General features: G+C 50.3%; 1 protein-coding gene across 9 annotated transcripts in view; it reads right to left on the bottom strand.

The window, feature by feature from the left end:
- Positions 1–21,323, bottom strand: part of FOXP1 (forkhead box P1) — a 559,948-nt gene that overhangs the window by 449,931 nt on the left and 88,694 nt on the right. The gene's annotated exons all lie outside the window — the stretch shown is intronic.

Below are 21,323 nucleotides of genomic sequence, written 5' to 3' on the forward strand. Positions count from 1 at the left end.
GGCAGGAATCACAGGCCACACTTCCACTGGTCCAACTCGACCTCTCCAGGGAACTGGATGGGCCAGAATGCCTCTGGCGCCTGGGCGCTGGGAATTCCAGACACCAATGCTCTGCCCCCCACCTGGCTCTGGCCCACGACCCTGCCTTTGCCTCCCCCAGCCCACCTGGCTCTGACTCCCCCCGCCCTACCCTGGCTCTGCCCCCCACCTGACTCTGCCTCCCCCCGCTACCCTGGCTCTGCCTCCCAAAGCCCACCTGTCTCTGCCTCCCCCCGACCCTGGCTCTGCCTCCCCCCCCACCCTGGCTCTGCCCCCCACCTGACTCTGCCTCCCCCCGCTACCCTGGCTCTGCCTCCCAAAGCCCACCTGTCTCTGCCTCCCCCCCCACCCTGGCTCTGCCTCCCCCCCTACCCTGGCTCTGCCCCCCACCTGGCTCTGCCTCCCCCAGCCCACCTGGCTCTTCCCCCCGCACCTGGCTCTGCGCCCCACCCTGGCTCTGCCTCCCCCACCTGGCTCCGCCCCGCCCCACCTGGCTCTGCCACCCCCAGCCCACCTGGCTCTGCGCCCCATCCTGGCTCTGCCTCCCCGACCCTGGCTCTGCCCCCCCCCCCAGCCTGGCTCTGCCCCCCCAACCTGGCCCTCCCAACAAGGTCCTACTCTGCGTGCAGTGACCCTGTGTGACCTCCCTCACCCAAGAGCTGGGGGATGAATGGAAACCAGCAAGGGACCTCTCCATCTCAGCTCAACAGTCACTTGCTGGGGAAGCCTGAGCCCTGACCTCCGCCTCAGTGGTGGCACTTACAGAGGACTCACGTCAGACCTGAGGTCCAAGCACCACGCCACCCTCCCGCACAGAGCCTCGTCCAGTCCCACACATCCTCCCACGGCCTCCTCCCACGACCTCCTCCCACGGCCTCCTCCCACGGTCTGTCCCAGGGGCAGCCGTGCCTGTCTAGAGGGTTCTGGATCGTGTGCGGATCAAGTGAGTTATTCTATATGAGTGCTTTGTAAAGTCTGCCTAGGACTGCCATCATCTTCCTCAGAATAATATGAAGTGACTATGGCTGGTTTGGCTCAGCGGATAGAGCATCAGCCTGAGGGCCAAAGGGTCCCGAGTTCAATTGTGATCAAGGGCACATGCCTGGGTTGCAGGCTCCATCCCCGTGCAGGAGGCAGCCAATCAATGAATTCTCTCTCATCACTGATGTTTCTCTCTCCTCCTCTCCCTTCTCCTCTGAAATCAATGAAAATATATTAAAAACTAATACAATGAAGTGGATGCTAGGGTTACCTCCACGTGGTGAGAGGAACATCCAGGTACACGGGCTGAAGGAACTGGCCCAGGACGGGCGTGCTCCAAAGAAGCAGCCCCTGAGGATGATCGCCCTCCACCCCGCCCGCCGGCTCCCGCCCTCCCGCCCTGTCCCATGCCTAGCGTGGCCCAGACCTCGCACACGCAGGCGCTGCTCCCAGGCGCTCCTCGCTGAGACAGCACGTGCGCCGTGCAGGTGCTCCCCAGGGAGCAAGTGAACGAACCACACTTCCACGTGTCGAAGCACCATGTTGGGAGGAAAGGAAGCATTTATAAAGCGGGTAACTAAGCGCAGGTCAGCGCAGCCCCGCAGCAAGGAGCCAGAGCCGCTCGGCCTCCCCGCCATCCTCGGCCCGCCGTCTCTCCTGCCTGCCCACAGCCCTTAGTTTTGTCTTAGGGCTGGGACATCTGAACAGGGATGAGCTGTTAACTTTCCTCTAAAAACAACTCTCCAGATATTCAGATATTTGTCAACTTCTGTCATTCAAAGGGATAGGAAGAACACAAATGTATATCTTTAATGAAATTCACAGTCAAGAAACATTGTCATCATTTAGTTATATCTGTTATGACATCCATTTCATTTTGTTCAATGCTTAGCAGAGAAGCTATTTAATCAAACAGAAGACTCTTGCTAAAATGACAGTCCAAGCCATGTCCAAACAAGCGTTTATTGTGCTGTGTGAGTCTGATCGGTACTGGATTGTTTTCAGGCTATTTTCTTCCTTCCCTCCCACTGAGAACACAGCTTGAGGCAGTGAGCGCAGGAAACAGCAAAGTCAACAGAGGTGCCTCATACTGAGTCCCGGTGACGGGATGGGGGGCTGGAGCGCTGGGAGGTCGATACACCATCTGAAGGGCTGTCTCCGTTATCCTCACCATACACTGCCACACACGAGAGGCACCCGCGGGAGAGCAGGGCACCCGCGGGAGAGCAGGGCACCCGCGGGAGAGCAGGGCACCCAGGGGAGAGCAGGGCACCCAGGGGAGAGCAGGGCACCCCGGGGAGAGCAGGGCACCCCGGGGAGAGCAGGGCACCCCGGGGAGAGCAGGGCACCCCGGGGAGAGCAGGGGCACCCAGGGGAGAGCAGGGCACCCACGGGAGAGCAGGGCACCCACGGGAGAGCAGGGCACCCAGGGGAGAGCAGGGCACCCACGGGAGAGCAGGGCACCCGCGGGAGAGCAGGGCACCCACGGGAGAGCAGGGCACCCCGGGGAGAGCAGGGGCACCCAGGGGAGAGCAGGGCACCCAGGGGAAAGCAGGGCACCCACGGGAGAGCAGGGGCGCCCACGGGAGAGCAGGGGCACCCACGGGAGAGCAGGGGCGCCCAGGGGAGAGCAGGGCACCCAGGGGAGAGCAGGGCACCCACGGGAGAGCAGGGGCACCCACGGGAGAGCAGGGGCGCCCACGGGAGAGCAGGGGCGCCCAGGGGAGAGCAGGGGCGCCCCGGGGAGAGCAGGGGCACCCAGGGGAGAGCAGGGGCACCCACGGGAGAGCAGGGCACCCACGGGAGAGCAGGGGCGCCCAGGGGAGAGCAGGGCACCCACGGGAGAGCAGGGGCACCCACGGGAGAGCAGGGGCGCCCAGGGGAGAGCAGGGGCACCCACGGGAGAGCAGGGCGCCCAGGGGAGAGCAGGGCGCCCAGGGGAGAGCAGGGCACCCAGGGGAGAGCAGGGCACCCAGGGGAGAGCAGGGCGCCCAGGGGAGAGCAGGGCACCCACGGGAGAGCAGGGCACCCAGGGGAGAGCAGGGCACCCAGGGGAGAGCAGGGCACCCAGGGGAGAGCAGGGGTGCCCAGGGGAGAGCAGGGGTGCCCAGGGGAGAGCAGGGCACCCAGGGGAGAGCAGGGGCACCCACGGGAGAGCAGGGGCACCCACGGGAGAGCAGGGCACCCAGGGGAGAGCAGGGGCACCCAGGGGAGAGCAGGGGCACCCGCGGGAGAGCAGGGCACCCGCGGGAGGTGATGGATAGGTGGATCGACCCCCACAAAGAGGAAATGACTGGTAAAAATGATTTTAATGTATTACCCAAGGGAATTCCTCCTCTCTTACTAAAGGGGTGTCCTAGGCCAGTGGTCGGCAAACTGTGGCTCGTGAGCCACATGCAGCTCTTTGGCCCCTTGAGTGTGGCTCTTCCACAAAATACCACGTGTGGGCGCGCACGTACAGTGCTATTGAAACTTTGTGGCCCATGCGCAGAAGTCGGTTTTCGGCTCTCAAAAGAAATTTCAAACGTTGTACTGTTGACATTTGGCTCTGTTGACCGACAGAGTTTGCCGACCACTGTCCTAGGCCATGTTAAGGCAGCTCTTCTATTAATTATATCTATATCTATATCTATATCTATATCTATATCTATATCTATATCTATATCTATATCAGCCTAAGCGACCGTCACAACCGAAACAACTGAACGGATGACAGAACAGGCTGTGCGGGGCAACCAGGCTGGCAGGGGGGTTAGTGAGGGATGACCAAACGACTGAGCAGTGGGCTGTGTGGGGCAACCAGGCCAGCAGGGGGGTTAGTGAGGGGCGACCGAACGACTGAACAGCAGGCTGTGTGGGGTGATCAGTCCAACAATGGGGGGCAGTGAGGGGCAACCAAACGACCAAACAACAGGCTGTGTGGGGCAACTAGGCCAGCTGGGGGGGCAGGCAGTAAGGGGTAACCAGGCCAGCGGGGGAGTTAGGGGCAACCAGGCCATCGGGGGGGGGGGGCAATTGGGGGCAACCAGGCCGGCAGGGGGGGCAGTTTGGGGTGACCAGGCTATCAGGGGGGGCAGTTCGGGGTGATCAGGCAGGCAGGCAGGTGAGCAGTTAAGAGCCAGTGGTCCCCCGAGGGGTCCCGGATTGGAGAGGGTGCAGGCTGGGCTGAGGGGAATACCCCCCCATGCACGAATTTCATGCAGCGGGCATCTAGTATGTTCATAAAAGAGTTGGGGGCAGCCTGTGGCTAAGAAACTTTCTTTTTCCCATGCCAGGTTAATTGGTCACCATGACAACAATGCCACAGATTGCCAATTTGCCCCAAACTGGATATTACCTTGTTAATGTTGTAAGTAAATGAGAGACGGTCCAGACCAGTGATGCTCACAAGGGAAAGCTGGGTAAAACAGAGCTCTTGATTCCCCTCAGGTTCTGATTCAGCGGGTCTGCGATAGGGCCCAAGAGTCCCGTTTCTAGCCAGTACCAGGCACTCTGGCGCTGTGGCACTCAGGAACCACGGGATCAAGGGAGCCCCTCGGTCCTGGGCCCGTGTTCTGCCAGTCTCCTCCTCATGCCTCCTCTTCTGAACTGAATGGACTGAACCCAGCGGCCCACGCCATCAGAGGTGTCATAGGTATACAGCACTGCTAACTGTAAGATCAGGACCCCCAATCGTTCCCACTGACCTCGCTCTGTGGGATTTTTTAATCCTAAGAGGAGCAATTTTTTATATTTCTGTGTTCATTTTTGGAGAGATGAAAATGTCAAAACATTTAAAAATACTAATTTCAAAAATTCCATCGCAATGAGACAATATGAAGTCAGGAGCCCGTGAGGAACTTCTGTGGGCCATCTAGATCACTGTGTGGCTACCAACAGGCTTTGCACACCAGCCACCAGTGGCAGAGCTCAGTGATGCCAGGAGCCGGCATTTCTCTGTGGTTGTCCTTGTCTAGAGTCGGGCCATCTTTAAAAGCCTCTGCCACGTCAGCATGCCACACAGCAGTGTCACCTGCTCGACCACAGGCAACCCCTTCTTAATGACAGGTCTTCCCAGGGCACGAGCGAGCCCCCCTTCCTCACAGTCACTTTTCCGGAGAACAGAGCTAATAAACCCCACACGGCACACACTCTCCGGCTTCTCCTCTGTGTGTTCAAATCAATAGCCCAGTTTCTGTAACCTTTTCTCAAAGATCCTACTCGCTACCCTTGCATCATTTTTACTGATCATTTCTGGAACTTTTCCGAAGTCCCGACCCCTTTCTCGTCCTCCAGCTGCAGTTGGTCAGTTCACTGGTCCTTTCATCTGCCACCCTGAGCCACTGCCCAGCTCGGTGTGAGGGCAGGCTGCGCCATCGCACTGCTGGGCACAGACCAGCTCTAGAGGAGAGGAGTGGGCCCAGGGCACCGGGTCCTTGAGCAGAACTCAAAAGATAGCCCAGGAAATCACTGTCTGGAATGAGACCCTGGCCACAGGGATGCGAAGATTTGGTGTGAGGCCTACAGAGAACTTACAACTCAGATCAAGTCCACTGGCACTGGCTGTTGGCTTTTAGATGATAACATCCAAATCAGAGAGGAGATGACCGTGTATCCCAAGCAAAATTGCACACATTTAGACAGACTAAGAAAATAACAATAAAAGTGCAAATTTATTCTGTATGTGTGGTTGTGATTATCATTATATTATGTTCCATATATGCCCAGCCAGAATAAATATTAACCCATTTTATAAATGACTTTATACTGCATTTGTGGATACAGTTCCACCCCAACCCAAAACAACACTGTTTCCATGGTAACCGACAGATTTCAAAGAAGGAAAAAGGAGGGGAAGACTTCAGAACAGATAGCAATCAAATAAAATAGCCAGCATCAACAAAATATGTCAGCATTCTTTAAAACACACATTTAGAACCATGCTATAGTTTAATCTCCCAGAAAACCGGCTCCTCCTAAGTCACCTTCTTGTAAAGCTGGTCCTCCCAGCAAAAAAAGAAAAATACATTGTTTCCATTTTAATTGAGGAAAGAAGCGAATTTCTTGAGTCATTCCTGAGATCCAAATGGGGATATAATGAAGAAAAAAAAAATCACATCTACTCGGTGACTGAAATTCAGATTAATTACCAACTGGTGATCATGACATCTTACCTGGCCCCTGATCATCACATTAGAGTATCTACTCTCTTGCTGACAATGTGATGGGCGGAGGGGGGAGCAAAAGCCCAAATTCAAAGCCAAAGAGCTGCCAACCAGGAAGGCTGAGCCCCTCAGCTCCGACATGAGGCTCTGTCACTAGATGTGCTCAGATGTCAGCTCCTTCACGTGGGCGCTAGGCACGGGTGGCCTGGCGCGGTTTCCTGCACCCCGTGGGTCCTGCCAGCCGCATGCCTGTAGGTAAGCATGCCAGGTGGCCTGCAGGCAGCATCCTGTCTGCAGAACAGTACTAACCACGCAGTCCTGGCCAATCTCTCTCTTTCCCAAGACTGCCTGATTTCAAAATAGTACAGATTAACCAAAATAAAATATTCATAAGGTGTGAATGAAAATAGGTATTTTGAGTCCCTGGCTCCTACCATCCTTCCGAAAGAAGTTCTAAAGCTATTTGGAACTAATTTGCTCTCTCCCACATTCTAGCTGTATAACCTTGAGTATGTCGATCACCCTCTCTTTATCCTTCTTGCGCTCAGCTTCCTCTGTAGAGCAGGAGAAATAGAAGTACCTGCCTCACAGGAATGTTAGACAGAATGAGGTAACGCACATAGCTTAGCAGACCTCACCACAGCAAGGAGAGCGGGAGGTGTGTTCTCATTACTTACAGCACCTCCTCTTTCCTAACAACTCAAACCTGCCCGGTGCTGCAGGGAAGCAAGGCTGCCGAGAGAGCATCCGAGGAGCACTTCATGAAGGACTCAGGGCTGCACTGCTCGGCCTGGAGCTCATCCTTCCGAGGAGCAGAGCTGACGAGGCCCTCGGCCACCTGAGCGGGAGTTTGCCCCTCAGCTTCCTCTCCAACCGGAGCCATCAGAGCAGCCACCCGACAGAGGGCGACCCCGTGGAGAGCCCCCGCCTGTCACAGAGAAGCCGTCACATTCCAACATTAAGCATGCCGGCCGTTATTATAATTACACGTATTCGCTCACACAAAACAATGATTCAACAACCATGTATCGAATGCTCCTGTGTTAGGCGGCGTGTGATTTAAAAACCCCGTCTGCCCTCGTGGAGTTCACAGCCCAAAGAGGGACCCTTACATCGGACAAACAGACACGAAGATGCATCCGCAGACCTGTGACTGACAAGTGTTTTATGAAGGAAAAGATCGGGGAGAATGACCAAGGTTGATCAATGACAATATGCCACAGCCTAAAGTCCATCACACAAAACTGCTCTCTCCCACCCATGACTGGGCTGGCCACTAGGAGGGAAGTTTTGAGTACCACCTTCTGGCCTTTTCCATATGGGACTCAGTACTTCTGCAGGGCCTTACTGTTAGCCAAAACCTTAGCAATGTTTTCATCCTTTTGAACCCAGATTTTAAAAAAAATGGGTCAGGCTTATGTTTACAGCAGACAATGCAAGTTGAAATACTTAAGTGGTGGGGGAGGGGTAAAAAATGAGACAGTCCACCCTTAAACCCACACTGTCGGATTCAACATGCTTTGTTCCTGTGCTACTTTATGAATCATCGATAGCCTGAGAGTTGTGAGAGGAGCACACACAGCAGCTCCACAAAGCCGCCGGGGAAAGGGAAGGGCCGTGGCTCCGAAGGGAAGGCTCACCGTCCCTCTGACCAGGCCTGGGGACCCTGCGGGGCACCGGGGCTCCAGGCAAGGTTGCCCAAGATGTATGCCACAGCCCGGTTCCCTTACCACCTCCTACAGTTTGTCTAATGTAGAAGACGCACCAAAGTAATTGCGTTTACACTTTATTATGAAGTCAGCGAGTCACTAAAGCACGTGCCAGAGGCCCGTTTTATTGTTTCTCATTATGTGCTGTGTGCTTCGCTGCCTTTCGGGTCATATTTTTGTCGGGGGAGGAGTTGTAGTGTAAAACTCTAATTTTGTGGAGGACACTTCCCGCCAGGGTGTTTGTTTTTAACGCTCCCGAATCTGTCCAGATGACTGCAATTCCCCCGCTTCAGTGTGGTGCCTTAGTCTCAATAAATAAAGACTTGGACTTTTGAGATACAACACGCAAAACTGTTCACACCCATTGCACACTCAGTACAAATTACACAACTGTGCCTGACAGAAAAAGTAAAAGAAAGAAGCCAAGGAGGCCCAAGAGCATTCAGCAGAGTCTGAAGACGCCTCCCCTGTTGTCTGTGCCGCATTGAAGTTCCATTTTCCAGCCAAGCATTGTGGGTGCTGGCTTCACTCGCTTTGACACATATTTGTATCCAGAGAGGAAACAAGAAGGGCACACATATTCACGTCTCACCCATAACAAAGTTTTCATTAATTTTATTTATTTAGCATATAAGGTAAATATATCAAGAAAATATGTAGCTGGACATACTAGTTCTGTCTTCCCCAAGCGAGAAGGGAAGAGAACAAGTGTATACGCTCCCACTTGTTACTGAATCCGTAGCTGCCCCGCAGAGTGCGCTTTCCACAGGCAGTTATTGTGCTGAGTACACCCACCCCTAAGTCTCCTGAAGATCCGATAAGAAGGGTTTTCGTATTCTCACTGCACATATGGGAAAACTAAGGCTCAGAGTGGCAAAGTGACACATGAAAGGATCAGACCGCTAATAACTGAGTCAAGATTTGAACCAGAGTCTGGCACCAGAGCCTGTGCTGCTAACTACTATACAACAGGAGACAAATGTTGGTCTACACTTTAGAGACATGCTAACCTCATGTGCTCACTCATCTCACCAGGTCTTTCCAAGGTATGTGCTATTGTGTATTAGAGGAAGACAGGGTGATGCAAGTGAGGTAAATGACCTACCCAAGGACACACCTAGTCAGTGGCACAACTGGCATCTGGAGAGAGTCTGAACCACATGTCTTTAAACACATCCCACAACACACTTCCCTTCACCTTTCAGGGTGTGAAGAGGACAGACAGGAAGAAAAAGACACAACAAGGAGAGAGAAACAAAGGTTTTCTTTTCACTTGAGATTTTAGTCGAGATTATGTGATACTAGAGGCCCGGTGCACGAAATTCGTGCATGGAGGGTAGGGGGGTCCCTCAGCCCGGCCTGTACCCTCTCCAATCCGGGACCCCTTGGGGGATGTCTGACTGCTGGTTTAGGTCCAATTGGGATCGGGCCTAAACCAGCAGTCGGACATCCCTCTCGCAATCTGAGACTGCTGGCTCCTAACCGCTCACCTGCCTGCCTGCCTGATTGCCCCTAACCACTCTGCCTGCTGACCTGATTGCCCCTAACTGCCCTCCCCTGCCAGCCTGATGACCCCTAACAACCCTCCTTTACTGACCTGATCACCCCTAACCACCCTCCCCTGCTGGCCTGATCACCCCTAACCATCCTCCCCTGCCAGCCTGATCACCCCTAACCACCCTCCCCTGCTGGCCTGATCGCCCCTAACTGCTCCCCTGCCGACCTGATTGCTCCTAACCGCCTCTGCCTCAGCCCCCACCACCATGGCTTTATCCAGAAGGAGGACCGGACAACCGGAAGATGTCCAGTCGACCAGTCTAATTAGCATATTACCCTTTTATTAGTATAGATGCCCTTTCTCCAAGCCTGTCAAAACATTGTCACAAAATTGTGAATATCAAAACTCTCAAGTAACAAAATAGCATGAAGAATCACCATCATTCAATGACTGCCCTGTTCTACAATGAAATGGCAGTCATAGATACAAGTGACGTATAACCACTTGTGTACCACCAAATGAAGAAAAAGAACAAAAGGAACCTGACCTAAGTCCAACATCGAATGTCCTGTCTATTAGGAAAACAGTAAACCAACGTATGGTTTAAACCAGTGATTCTCAATGAAGGAGCTGGGAAGTGTGGCATTTGAAACCGTGTGGGAGCAATTTGGGCCAGAAGCCCCAGGCTCAACAATGCTGAAAGGTATGGCACAGACGAGAACTGTTCCATCTCCACCTGGGACGGCATCCCTGAACAACTGTAACCGATCAGCAAGTCCCACGTGGATGAAGAAATTGGTGTTGCTCATTCCAAGGACACAGAACAGGCCCTGGCCCACAGAAGGAACCTCAACAATATCTGCAACGATAGGTGATCTTTTACACAGCAATGGAAGTGACTGCGCTAAAGAGAACATGGCAGGCGTGACAATATAATGTTAGAGAAAGAAAGCGGGATATAAAGTTATAAGTACAAGATGATTACAACCATGCACTTATTTAAATTCTCTTTTCAGAAAAGACTAGAAAGGAATATACTAAAATGTTCCATTTTTACTGTTTCACAACAGTGAGAGAATTAGTGATTTCCCCCCTCTACTGCTTAAGCATGGTATCATTTATGTTGAAAAAGTAAAGAATTCAAATCATATTTAATTGGCCAAAGAGACCTAGAACAGAAGGGTACTGGAGTACAACCTCCCCTGACTAAATGTGGCCATGAGGCGAGTGTGAGAGGGTCTCTGAAGATAGATAAATTATGACGGTCACCCGAGTGTTTCTAGACTGATTTTTTACCCTCACTTCCAAATCCAGAGTACTCCAAACTGGAGCCAATAGTTCAGAGCCACCCACTGCCTGCCAGGCAACTCAAAATCTCAGGTCATTATTTCTCTTCTCCCGCCCACCTCCAGGCATTCCTCATATCCTCCCAGTCTTGGCTGCGCTTTCTATACCATCCATGCTACCCACCTTCTCTCCCAGTGTCACCAGCCTAACTCCCTCCTGCAGGTTGCGAGATGCCCTTCCCAACTGGTCAAAGGTAGTCAGTTTCCTATCATGTGTAAGCAACACCAGCATTTTTATTAAGCTGGCTAAGATAATCAAACCCCACTATTAAAATTCTCAATGCAAGTAGCAGCTATAAATATTTAAGGATAATAATTAGCATTAAGTTTGGTCTCAAATATTTCTCCAAAATATACATTAATGGCAATTGGGGGTGAGGGGTGGGATGGTAAATGCCCACTCCCAAGGAAGGAAGGGTCTGGAAGCACAAATCAAAGGGGACCTAAGTAAGCAGGCATATCATTGTAAACATTCAAAAGCTTGCATTTGGTACCAGTTTAATTTGGTCATTTAAAATGTAAAAATGATGTCTTTTTCCACCAAAATCTTCAGGGCAAAGTGCCTCTTCATGCAGGGATGCTGGCGTGCATGACTCTGTGCTTTACCGGCGTCCTGACTCCTCGGAGGGGGGGCGGGGGGAGGGAGGCCTGACGGTGTGCACAGGGGCGTGTGAGACCCACAGTCCACGGGACAAAAAGACAGACGGCCGGCTAGCATTGGACGTCAAGCGCCACTAGTTTGTTAGCTGGCTCTCCCCCAGGTGTGGCAGTGTGTGCACCTGCCACGGGAAGGACGGGAGGGCTCTCACAGGCAGACCGCAGCTTCAGGGCGCATTCACCACTGCGCTGCGCCCACACTGGGTGCAATGAATTAATTCCAAAGCGGTGTCTCGTTTGTAAAGTGCTTTTTCAACTTGAACAATGTTTAACCCCATTTTAAAGAAAGGAATTTCTTGAAGATTAATAATTTTAGAAATATGAATTGATATATTCTATAATGGTATTGCCCAACAGAAATATAAAGTGAGTCCCATACGTAATTTTTTAAAATTTTCTAGTAGCCACATTAAAAAGATAAAAATATAAAATTAATTTTAATGGTAGTTTATTTAACCCAATATACCCAAAATCTTATCCCTTCAACATGTAATCAATGACTTTGAAATCCAGTGTGTATTTTACACTTTGCCCATCTCAATTCAGACTAGCCACAACCACACCCTGCGTGCCCACCCCACACCTGGCCAGTGCTGGGCAGAGGACGGTCCAACTCAGAGACCACCCTGCCATGTGCCCTGGAGAAGAAATGTCCTAAAGAAACCCTTACCTAATTCTGTTTTAGAAAACGATAAATATTGGCTGTCCTCATGCCTACATGGACGGCCTTTCCCAGTTCAGGACGGGTTCTAAGGAATCCTATCTAATAAAAGAGTAATATGCAAATTAACCATCACTCCGCTACACCTACAAGCCACACCCACTAGCCAATCAGGAGCAACTATGCAAATTAACCCAACCAAGATGGCTGCGGCCACTGAGTGAACAGGAGGCTTGGGTTTCTTCGGCAATGGAGGAAGTCAAGCTTTCCGCACACCCTGGCAGGCCCAGGCCTCCACTCAAGGCTACAAAGTTTCAATTATAGAAGATAAATAAATCCCAGATACCAGGGCCTCCGCTTGGGTCGCCGGGGGTCGTGGCCAGCTTGCAAACCACCACAGGCCCCTTGCCTAGGCCGCCCCATGCCCCAAGGGAACCCCCACCCTGATCTGGGACACCCTTCAGGGCAAACCAGCTGGTCCCCACCCATGCACCAGGCTTCTAACCTATCTAATAAAAGCGTAATATGCAAATTGACCATCACTCCAACACACAAGATGGCTGCCCCCATGCAGTCAAAGATGGCTGCCCCCATGTGGACACAAGATGGCCACCACAAGATGGCCAGCAGGGGAGGGCAGTTGGGAGGCACCAGGCCTTCAAGGGAGGGCAGTTGTGGGTGATCAGGCCAGCAGGGGAGGGCAGTTGGGGGGAACCCAGGTCTGCAGGGGAGAGCAGTTGGGGGGGGCCAGGCCTGCAGGGGAGGGCAGTTAGGGGTGACCAGACCTGCAGGGGAGGGCAGTTAGGGGCAAACAGGCTGGTAGGGGAGCAGTTAGGCATCAATCAGGCTGGCAAGGGAGTGGTTAGCGGGTGATCAGGCTGGCAGGCAGAAGCGGTTAGGGGCAATCAGGAAGGCAGGCAGGTGAGCAGTTGGGAGCCAGCAGTCCTGGATTGTGAGAGGAATGTCCGACTGCCTGTTTAGGCCAGATCCTACCGGGATCGGGCCTAAAAGGGCAGCCAGACATCCCTAGAGGGGTCCCAGATTGGAGGGGGTGCAGGCTGGGCTGAGGGACACTACCTCCCCATGCACGAATTTCGTGCACCGGGCCTCTAGTCCCTATATAATATACATGCCTCTCACCTCTCAAACCATAACCACCTCTTTACATTTGAGACAAAATATGCATTCACTAATCAGGTTTCTTGTTGGTTTTGAATTTAAGTTCCTGTCCTTTGGTCTTATTCATAGTTTAACAGTAAGTTATTAGGTCTGTCATGCCCTGGGAATTCTACAGCTTTAAAAATCTATTTCACTAAGGAATTGCCCAGTCTGGAAAAAGTGTATTGACACATATTTTCCTTCCTGCTCTTGGTAAGTGAAACCTATGATTTTCAAAGACAAATGGCTAAAGACGAGGGCCTTCGTCTGTCACCAGAACCTTGAGCTAGTGCTGTAGGTACCTTCTGCACCATCTTTCTTCCTCAGCAATGGGTGCACAGCGAGGGTGGCACACAGCGCCCTCCAGAGGACCCAACAGAAACAGCACAGGACACTGCACACCTCTCCAAGCAACTACCAAGTAGTAGAGAAGTTCAAGAAGCTGGAACTGTCCCAGTTTATCCGGATCCTCAAATTCTGAACACTCAACTCTCTTCTTATTTCCATAGAATTCTTGTGTTTCCAATTATGTCTCCAATGAGCCCCCAGAAAATGTAAAAATATCATAATCAAATGTAATCAAAGCATTATAATACAAAAAGTGGGCTACCATGACTTGACTACTATCCTCATTTCCTTAATAAAATATATTTTTAAATGACTTCATATATTTATCGTACAAAGTAGAAATATAACATTTTTATTCAAATAACTGCGTAAGTAACCTCACAAGAAGCTATTCTGCACTGCACAAAATCATACAACATAAAGTTCAAGAAACATTTCTAATCCCTAATACGATTTCTCTCGTAATATTTAGCCTTGCATTCAGAATGCTTACTTGAATATTAGTAGTACATCAGATTCAAGTAACCATGACACTTCTGAAATAGACACAAGCAACACACGTGACAGAAATCCTATCAGGTTACTCAAAAGACACTGGAAAAGAATATCACAAGGTACTTTCTAACACTGAGGACTTGTATCCACATATAAAGTACCAATTGAAATAGATCTTCTGAATGAAATTTCCTAAAATAATTAAAGGAACATGTGAAACCTCACAGTTTATACAAGACAAGAAACAGTTGGCTGAAAATGGTTTTATAATTTTGCTAATTAAAAATTATCCCATTTTCACTTTGGATTCATCATGTTACAGAAACAGGAGTAACCTTACCATGCCAGAAACACAAGCAAATGATTAAAGTTCTACTCTCGAAAAAATCTTTAAAAGAAGTTGGCAAAATACTTCATTAGGCTGCAAATCAAACTCCTTCTATCCTTGACATCTTTAATGTCTTCCAGATTCCTCATCTACTTTTTAAATCACTCCCCGACTCACTCAGAAATTAAATATGTTAAAATACCAACCCTCTTGAACCTCTAGAAACATCTTGGGACACAATGTAACCCTCAGGGCCTCTCCACATAAGCCAGGACCCATAATGCCACCGACTGGTTTGTGTGCAGCATTCAGTGAATTTCGGAATGGGAAAGTAATACTCCCAGATACACCTTCAGCAGTACACCTGTTCCATGTGAAGAACATACATCAGTACCAAAAAGGGGCCATCATGAACTCTCTTCTCAAGTTTGCCAAGGAGACATGGGTACAACTATCATTAAAAATAAAGTCATTTTCAGGTTTCCAAGGTGTTACCAACAAAATGTGATTAAAAGAAGAATGAGAGGCCTGAAGGCTGACTGATGAACACCTATTCTCTGTAAAGCTAATGACTGCAATGCTCACAGCTTGCACTTGCCTACCTGCGCTCCCTCCCCCCGGGTGCAAGGAGGGCGCGAGGGCACGCCCAGGGACCTGCCACTGAGCACCTTCCGACTGCGGAGCAGCAGCCACTGTCGGGGGAAGAAGGAACCCCGGACCTGCGACCAGGGACGAGCTGCGGCATCACCTGCCACCTGTCACCAGTGTGTCACATGGTGGGCTGCTGTCACGGGGGGCTCCATGCTCAGGAATGTGTAGTCTCCTAGGCCCATGCGTGCACTTCGAAAGCTGCTCCTGCTGCCAGCACCACGCCTGGCCTTCTCACTGGGAGCCTCGCTGGAAGGAGGAGCAACTCGCGTGGGGAAACTGAGAAAGCGAGCACGACTACCATCCCAAGTTTGCTGTGGGGCCTTGTTTTAAAAATAATTACTTTAAATTGCATCAATGGAATAGAATTGGATTATCCCAAAACAGGGAGGTGATTTTTATGTTACTTTTATCATTTCTATGCATTGAAAGAGGGGATAAGCAAAAGAGACCAAAACCTATAAAATTTCTTAGGTAAGAGAAACATTACATAGCTTAAGGAATACAGAGGAATAATCCTGGTCACATTGGCCAAAAATCCCTCCTCGGGCTTTCTTCACCGCCGCCTACTTGACCCTAGCACTGCTTTTGCCATCTGAGAACAGGAACAAAAACCGCGGCGGAACCAGTCCTGAGGCTGAGAGGATGGGCCTGAGCCTGAGCCTGAGCAGAGCAGCGGGCGCCGCGCCCTGGCTGCACGGTGACCTCACTCAGCCACAGACCGGGAACTGGGGGCGGAGACCGACGCCAGCACCCCCAGCTGCAGGGGAAATTTAGGGCTCTTTAGCAATAGCTCCCTCACATGCACCACTTCCCACATTTGGAGTTTAAAAGTGGGTTAAGAAAAGTCAAAATGTTTCCCTTCCAAATGATAAAGACAGTTTTGTCAAAAAGAGGCTCCTTTAAGTGAACGATATAAACATAGACACAGGACACACCTTGCCTGTAGCTGTTGGTGCTGTGAGAAACCACCTATGGCCACGGGACTAAAACCAGAGGAGACAGGAACTTTCAGCCTGGAGACTGAGCAGGACCTGCTGGCCTGGAGGACTCGACGGGCGCAGGGAGAAGAGAGGGCCTCCAGAACCCCAAGGCTCCCCACCGAGGAAGCTGGAAGCCTGTGGGTGGTGGATTTCAGTCCCGTCCTGTGAGAGAAAGCACTTTCTAGCCCTAAGGGTGGTCAACGATAAACGGGCTTCCCCAAGGACGGACTTGCACCGCCCCAGAGCGAGGAAACAGCGGTCTGCTCCTGCGGTAGCAGTGCAGCCTCAGAGGCGGGCACCGCGGCTCAGGGCACCAGAGCTCCCCTGCCCCTTTGAACACTCCCCGTCTAGGAGACTCTGAACGTATACAGTGCACATCACTCAGGTGCACAGATACACGTATGTAGATACGCATAGAAATTCACACCCTGGACACCCCACAGAGAGAATAGCAATTTGCTGTAACGACCTCAGGCCAAATTTTTCAATCAGGGCATTCTTTAAGGCTAGCGGCTAGCTAGCTGGTTACTGAAAAGTCACTGCCAACTCTCTGGTAATCCTTTGTGTGTCTTAACTCATCAATCCCACAGTCACCTGTGAGTTAGTACTCCGTTTTAAAGGTGGGGAAACTGAGGCATACAGCAATGCCATTTACCCGAGATTATACTGTTAGTAAGTGGCAGAGCCAGATTCAAACCCAAGTTGTCTAGCCAACATCCTGTGTTCTTAATCACCACATTTAGCTGATTTAATACATTAAAGGTCCTACCTCTTGGCCCTGGGTCAATGGAATTGTTTATTTTCTATTTAACAAGAAAATAAACTACCCATTTGCAAGGCTTTCGGCCTAATTCTACCTGTGTTGTGTTCTCTCCCACCGCCCACCTTCTTTATGACAATGGGCGGTTGTGTGCAAACATACTTATTCTTAAGGTTGCATCTATTCTCCAGGTTACTCCCCAACTGCAACTACCATGCCTGGGCTCTCAGACTATGGCTTGCTGACAATCAGAAACTCGTTCCCCTTCAGATCCAAGTCAGGTTAACCTTGACACTTGACAAAGACATACTCTTCCAAATTATCCCCCAGCACCTTTCTCGGAAAACATCCTCGTAATCATTCCTCCCGTCCGCTTTCTTATTCGATGCTTCTGTATACCTTGGCCTCCACTTTGTGAAAATGCCCTATTCCAGGAATTCACCCTTCCCCTGCCTGACTTCCCCCACCTGCTTACAAGAAAAGATTAAAATCTTCAGCAAAAAAATAAAAAATAAAATCTTCAGCAAAGGGGAGCGAGGACTCTAATTTAAGGTGTCTTCTCCCCAGAATGCTCACACTCATTGTTGTTCATTCTTGTCGTCCAGAGATTTATTTAGAGAAAAATCAAATGACTCAGTGATGTGCCTCTGGTGTCTACTCCTCCCTCAGGATAGCATAGGGACACTTAGAAGACCATGTCCCTCTTTCATCATCCAATACCACCTCTAAGAGTTTTGCTGTACTCAAGAACAACATGCACAAAAAACTCTTCTATTTTTCCTTAAACCCCTCAATTTTCTAAATGTTGCACTTAAGCAATGTGATCTGAGAAACCAGACTTGATGTGCTTATATTTTCCTACATAATTAATATATAATACATATGAAAAATACCTTACTCTTAAATTTTCAAAACTGTTCATTTGTGTCTCCTAGAAAATTCATCTTAAATTTCACTCGTGAGGTACACCACACTTTGGGGGAACAATGGTATTGAAGAGAGTGTGAGTCTGAGGTCACTTTCAGGGTCCACGTTTCTTCTCTGATGAGGTTTCCATTTCATGCATCTTTATCCCTGGCCTCACTTTTACTTTTAGTTCACGGCTCCCCTGTTTTAAATAAAGGAAGGGGCAGGGACCTCATTAAATTTCACTCTAAATGGGTAAATAATCCAACCCCACCGATCAGGCTCTCTCAAGATGAGGCGTGAACAAGAGCTGGTGACTCTATTACTCCAACAGAAGCCGAGGAGCAGAGAATGGAGGTGGGGCGCTGGGGCTGGAACAGAGGACCATCTTCTCGAGACCAGGGCTCAGCAAACAGGAGCCCCCTTGGCCAGACCAAACCCTACACTCCAGGGCAAAGAATGTGTTTACATTTGTAAAAAGAGGGTTGGAAAAGAATTAAAATACTACTCATAATTAGTGACACAGGAAATTACAAGAAATTCAAATTTCAGTGTCTGTAAATAACATTTATTGCCAACACAGCCACGCCCACTCATTTACCTGCCACCTGTGGTTGTTCCCAATACAACCCAGAGGGCCATGGGAACAGAGCTGCAGCCCCAAATTCTACAAGATTACTATCTGGCTCGGAAAAGGTCTGCTGACCCCTCCCCGACAGGGAGTTAGAACACCTTCTACCATCACACATGTACACAAGCATGTTCGGCTTTGGGTTATAAAAGTTTTCAAAGAACAACACAGTAGTAGAAAGAAAACATGAGGACTTCCCTTCCATCCGGTCCCAGGGTCAGGAGGAGAGCTGCTTGTGGCAGGGCACTGACTGAACACACTGACACCCCCCACTGAGTTCTGGCTCCCCTAATTTTTCATGCAATTCTGATAACTACTAGCCATCATAAGAGTAAACTAACCTGATATCTTTTTTAAGCAGCAACACTAACAATTAAAAAGCTGCCACCAGCCTGGCCGGCCTGGCTCAGTGGTTGAGCATCGTCCTATGAAGAGGAGGTCATGGTTCGATTCCCAGTAAGGGCACCTGCCCAGGTTGCAGGCTCGATCCCCAGTGTGGGGTGTGCAGGAGGCAGCCAATCAGTGATTCTTTCTCATCACTGATGTTTCCATCTCTCTCTCCCTTTCCCTTCCTCTGAAGTCAATAAAAATATAATTTTTTAAAAGCTATAACCACACATACAAAATAACTTGCTCGTATTTCAATATGCATGGCCGTCCTGAGTACAGCAGCACAGAGAGCGCTGCAGGGAGTTGCCGAGTTAATGCTCTAAGGGAGGCAGCGTGTGGATCAGTAAATAACACACGTTCTGAACCTGTCTAGCTACATGCTGAAACTTGTCAATGCTCATACACTTTGGTGACAGAATTCCTTTTCAAACACCTCTGTAAAACTCTCTAACACTGATTTTTAAAATGCTATTAATAATTACAAAAAACACTTCTGGGATTTATAAGGTTTAAATTATATCCACCAAACAGTGCCCCCTGGAGCCTTAATTGCTTCATCCTTAGATTCCTGGTTATGTCAGGGCATTGGCACACGTCTCACAAAGGCTAAAACACAGTGGCAGGTGACACCTGCCTAGTGCTCACAGGATGCCAAGCACTCTGAGGAGGACTGTTCTCAGACAACAGGGCAGACGCTGAGTCCACATTTGGCAGATGAGGAGAGTGAGGCTGGAAGAGGACCTTGACTTGGCCAAGGGAACAACTGTGAGGAAGACGTGGGGCTAGGACCTGCGGCCATCGACTCTCCCTTCAGAGCCCGGGCTCTGCGTAGTCAAGGCCCAGGCCGGTGCCTGGTGTGGGTCCAGAAACCTGCATCTAAAACGGCTCCCAGGCAGCCTCTGAAACACTTTGAAAAGCATGGCCCCCAGGACTTGGAGGAAGAGAAGAAAGGTCCAATGGGCCCTGGGTTCAGGTTTCTCCATTCCAGGGTGGGGACCTTCTCCTGCCCAGGACCATCAGGATATCGATAGCATCATTCCCAGGCCACACACAATTATCACCTTAAAAACTAGCCTGCTCTATTGGTCAAACCCTTAATGAACTCGTCCCTAATGCCTGGGCAGGGCCAGTCCAGATGATGTCATGGGCCAGACGTTCCCCACTCCTGCTCTACTCCCTGCAAACACTGCAGAGAGGGAGAGAGAAAACCTTTACCGGGTGTATCATAACCCCTGGCATGTCACGGATGCTCCGAGGTAACAGCTACTGAACTACTGTAGTTTTGCATAGGTTAGTCAGGGAATGTTTTCATGTCAGCTAAAGTCATTTTATCTATATTAGAAAATTACTTCAACGCTTAGCCAATTAGCTTAGCATCTCCTTGCCCTGAGACTCCACATCAATGAAATGGTATCAGCAGCCAAGTGAGGGAAGACAGGTTCTAGGCCGTGACCGGTCTATCACCAGTGCACCATGTAATGAGTTGAGAAGTGCCTCACCTCGCACCCCCACATACACTTTTTAAAATTATAAGTGACCAACATATGAGGAAGAAAAAATAGTATAATGAAACCTATATACCTATCATCCAGATCCTAGAATATCAAGATTCCGTTCCATTTTTTCTTCTCTGAAGATCCGTAAAGGAAAGTACAAATGACATGCCATTTCACCCTTACAAATCCAACACCCAACTCTACAGAGCACGGGAGGAGCGCACCCTTCCTAACACCGGACACACGTGTGAGAGAACTCCGCTGAGCGCAACTGCACTGAGCCACCCCATCTGGCCAAAGGCCCCGGAGGGCCCAGAGTCCCTGCAGGCCAGGCGAGGGCTGAGGCCCTGCCACCCACCCAGCCACAAAGCCCGGCGCCAGGCTCCCTGCGGCCCGGCCCTGTATGGGGGTCACTGTCAGGAAGAGCCTCCGCCCAGATGGGGGGGTGCGTGCTATTCCCTGCAGGAAGGACTGAGGGCGCACACGCGCTGAGCCCACCGCATGCTCTGGGAGCCGAGAGCTGAGGAAAAAGCCAGAAGGTAAGGAATCATTCGGGGAGAACTTACTCCCTTTTATATCACTGGTTCTACAGAAATCCTGAGTAGATTAAACTGCAGTCTTAAATGAATTGGATCCCATATCTTCCACACAGACTATAAGCTACAGAATCTTCCCTGCCCAAACCAAATGAAAGGAATCTGCTCAGAGATGAGGTGGCAGCATGCCCTGGTGGCTAAGACGTGGGCTTTGAAACTGTCCCAATTTGAGGTCAATCCCGCTTGCAAAACCTGCTACGTGACCCTGATCGTGACCCTGATCGGGTGACTTAGGCACTGAGCTTGTTTTCTCAACAATAAAACCAGAATAACTCCATCCAGAACACAGAATGCCGTTAGGATTGGAGGAGATAACTAATGTGTATCCAACCACTGCAGGAAAATAAGTACCCAATGAACGGCTGCTATAATTATTTGTTATTAATATTCTAAAATCCCAGGAACATGCGGAGGGATGAAAAGGATTTCATCTCATGAGCCTATTCCTATGAATGGGTCAGAGAAACTGTGTGCAGACAAAACCCAAGACCCACCATGGGCACGACATGGCAGGGCCCGATCTGCCCTGACCAAGGCTAACACTTCATC

This window comes from Cnephaeus nilssonii (assembly GCF_951640355.1).
Source record: "Cnephaeus nilssonii genome assembly, chromosome: 17".
NCBI lineage: Eukaryota > Metazoa > Chordata > Mammalia > Chiroptera > Vespertilionidae > Cnephaeus > Cnephaeus nilssonii.